Below are 4,043 nucleotides of genomic sequence, written 5' to 3'. Positions count from 1 at the left end.
ATCAGGAAGAAATTAAATAGGACAGAAAAAAACAAACTCAAGCAGTATGTTCAGCAAAGAAAAATAGATTCACCAATTATACAACAGGGAGACAAAGGAGTGTTTATACAGACATCAGTAGCTTTAATCCATGACTACTGAGAGGGCAAAGAACCTCCACACGAACTTCTGTTCAGTGACAACTAACCTTTTAAATTGGTTGTTTTGTTGTTTGTAGTAATAGTAGGAATAGGAGAAGGAGGAGGGTGTGGTTTTTTTTTTTTGTGTGTGTGTGTGTGTGTGTGAGAGAGAGAGAGAGAGAGAGAGAGAGAGACAGACAGACAGACAGACAGACAGACAGACAGACAGACAGAGACAGACAGAGACAGAGAGTTTTTGTGTATATGGGTTGAAAGTCAACTTTGGGTATCTCGCTCTATTGATCATCACCTGAATTTTGCATTGATTAATTTTGTTCTTTCACAGTCTCATACATGTCTGTAATGTATTCAGATTACTATCACCCCACACCAACTTCTATCTCTATTAACCACACCTGAGAGTGGAATAGTTACACCAGGTTACTCACACTTAAAACTGAGTTCCACAAATAAGAGAGAACATGTGCTACTTGTCTTTCTGAGTCTAGGTTATCTCGGTGTAATTCTTTCTAGATCCATTTATTTACCTGCAAATTTCGTAATAAGTAAAAGTACTACAGTAGTAAGATAGAAGCAGCCCAAGAGAAGGGATGGAAGGAACAGATGCTTTGAAGTGGGGAGAAATCGGAAAGAAATCTTTCTCTAGAGAGGGAGGAAAGAAACAAGGTAAGGAAGGGAATGTAGAGAAGAGGATTGAAAAAGCTAGATGAAAACATTATTTTATGTTTACTTTAAAATACATAAAAGTACATATTATATATAATATATATATATATGGTTACCACTCTTGAGGATATAATTCTCCACAAAATCATAGACAATTCAGAAACTTCTGTGCTGGGAATAGATTTGAGCTGTTGGTCAGAGGAGTTCAAGAAGATTCCCAACAAAGTAATATAGCCTATTCCATTATCCTTAGCTGTCTTCTTGGAAAAAAGATGCTATAGCACACTCTGTGACTGCAGAAGCTAGCCACTGGAAAGGAGGCTTCCAGGTCACCTCCAGCCTGTTTTATCTGTATCTCCTTGCTTTGGAAATCTGTGGAACTTCCCTAACAATAACTTGTAAGGAAACAGAATATTTGTTCCTATTCAGTTAAGAAGTACTTGTCAACCCCTGAACTAAAGGAACTAGCAGTGTCTACCATGATTCATAGAACCCAAAACAAATGGCCCTGGAATGCCAATGGAACTATAAAGACAGAGATTATTTAAAAATAGAAATATCTTTCATTTGAAGTCTGCCAAATAACCTTAACTTTTGCGTATTTAAAAAACTAATAAAGAAATGTATTATACTTTTTTGTATGCATGGTATAATATTTAAATGAACCTATACCTATCTATATATTCAATTATTTTAATCAAGGCACTCTAAAATGTTTATTTTTTTTAAATTATGGAGTGTATGAGTTCTGCCACATGTGCGGAGGTGAGAGGAAATTATTTGGAGCCAGGCATGGCCATCTATCTTGTTTGGAGGCAGAGTTTTTGTCTGCTCTCATGGTTCTGCTCCCACACACTATCCTCTGAGATTGCTTACCTGAGCACTTCTGCAGAGTTCTCCTGTCTCTGTCTCCCAACTCACCACAGGAACTCTGGGCTTAGGAATGCATGACACTGCACCTTTTCACATGGGCTTGAGAGATCAGACTCAGGTTGTCAGGATTACCATGCAATCTTTATTTATGCCCACTGGGCCACCTTTTTGGCTCCATTTATTTTTATTTCCTGTTAAAACAGCCAAAATTCTGCATGTGGAAAAGTAATAAAGTAAAAGATAAAAACATACACTGAATTATGTCACACTACTGTTCAAAACCACATCAGAATGTTCTACCAAACTCTTCAGTTAATCCTCTCTGGTCTACATTAAGATGTAACTAATATGTAAATTGAGATCACAGCTAGAAGCCTAACACAAGAGCTGACTGATTTTAGATTCTTATACTTTGCTAGCACATTATCTGTTTGCTAGCTGGTTGACAGAAGAAGCCTAGGCAGTGTAATTTAAAGTACAGAAGAACTTGAGCCCAGGAAGCCGTGTGAGGCCCATCAACATCTGGAGAGGTTACCTTGGGGCCTGCAGCAGGAGCTGCACAATAGCCAAGAGCTTCCTAGAGGCTCACTTTCTGCGTGTGTAGTGTGCCATTCTTCTGTGTGCACGCTGCCAAATCCCAGCACTGCTCACCCAGGTAGGCTACTTTTAAAATTACTTAGATGCGCAAACTCAGGAGCTCTAAAAGGAAGAGCTCAGACAAATGTGGTCTGCCTAACAAGATGGTCTAAGAGAACTGTAGCGTATTTAAAACACATTACTGCTGTCATCTGATGATCAGAACATGAAGCTACTCTCTCTTTGCCAAGCAGAGCACACAGGCCAAAAAAAGAAGGGGGGTGGGAAGCTAAAAAATGAGGATAGAATTGGAAAACGGGCAAGTCACTTTTGCCCTCTTCCAGGATACTGAAACACTAGCTAACAAGAAGGTACACAGTTCAGCTTTGATCAAAATCGCATGAGGCAGAAACCTAATGTTTGTTTGCAATGCCAACAATCTGGAAAAAAAATAACTTTTCTGGGACAAATAAAGAAAGTGAATTCTCATCTTCCCTCTTTATAATGTGGATCCAACAGGATAGTAAGAGGCTCAGAATAACTGCTTTTAAAATAAAGTAGTGAGAAACTGCCAAACAAAATAGCAATCGTCACCATCTCCATTTCCCAATCCTTTTTTGAGGCTGACAGAATCTTTCCTTGGAATACAGTGAGAGTTACATAGACAAAGAGTTGTTACAAAGATAGACATATTCTACTTCACCCATGCTCACTATATTTATAATAAGTAAATAGAGTAAGTAAATAGTTTTTGTTTAGAGTGCTAAGGATTGAACCCATGACCTTGTGCATGCTAGGCAAGCACTCTAATACTGAGCACTCCCCATTTCTTAAAATTAAATGTGCAACAAAATAAAGATCACTCTTCTCTCTTTATTCCTTCAGAGAAAAGTTGAAGATTGGATAGTATAATTCATTATAACTTAAAATTTGCATACTTTATGGTCAAAACCATCGTGATTTTTCAATAGTTTTCTATTGCTTTACTTTGTTAGAGCAATTTTGAATATAACGTGCTTTCTTGAGACATCTTACCTTTTTACTTCAGTAAGGTATCACTTCCTAAACTCGTGTGCCCTGTGCCGTACTCCTATCTCAAATCAAGCACTTGTAGAAATTAAAAGAAGTAAAGCAATCATTTGGGAGTACACACAGTTTCACGTTTCTCACGAATTTTAAGAGAAGATGGAAGAAAATCACATTCAGCATTTACAACAATAAAATGTAAAACAAATATTTAAAGTGTGCTCTGTCGTGAAATGGAGCTGCGAAAGCTGGCTGTGTCCTGGGGTCAGTGAATTAGATCCCGGTGGCCTGTGTGTACGTGTAAATCACCTTAAATTAAACACTACCTGAAATTGCTTTGGGTGACACAGGCTAGAAATCATTGCAAGTGACAGGGACACCGGTTTGAGGGAAGCAGGCTCCATGTAAATGTGGCCTCAAGGTAAGTCGTCCTTGTGAAATGAAGAATGATAAATGAAACTACCAGGTCTCCTAGCGGCAAACCGAAATTGCCATATTGTTTTACATTACTCACATTTAGATGCTTCGAGCTACATGTTAACTAAAAAATGTGATGCCACAGTACAATATAATAATGCTATAAAATATGAATAATTACTTTCTCAAATATCAAATAATGCTGATATAATTTCCTTCACAATAACTGATGCCAGGAATTTAAAATCAAATGGGCTTTTAATGTAAAGATATATATGCAAAAGTAGAGATAGATGGACAGGTAGTCAGTCTCAGATACTGGGGAGTAGAAATAATATTTTTAAG

This window comes from Rattus norvegicus, chromosome 11 (assembly GCF_036323735.1).
Source record: "Rattus norvegicus strain BN/NHsdMcwi chromosome 11, GRCr8, whole genome shotgun sequence".
In the NCBI taxonomy this organism is placed as follows: Eukaryota; Metazoa; Chordata; class Mammalia; order Rodentia; family Muridae; genus Rattus; species Rattus norvegicus.
The sequence above is the reverse complement of the archived record's forward strand: the minus strand, read 5'-3'. Positions refer to the sequence as shown.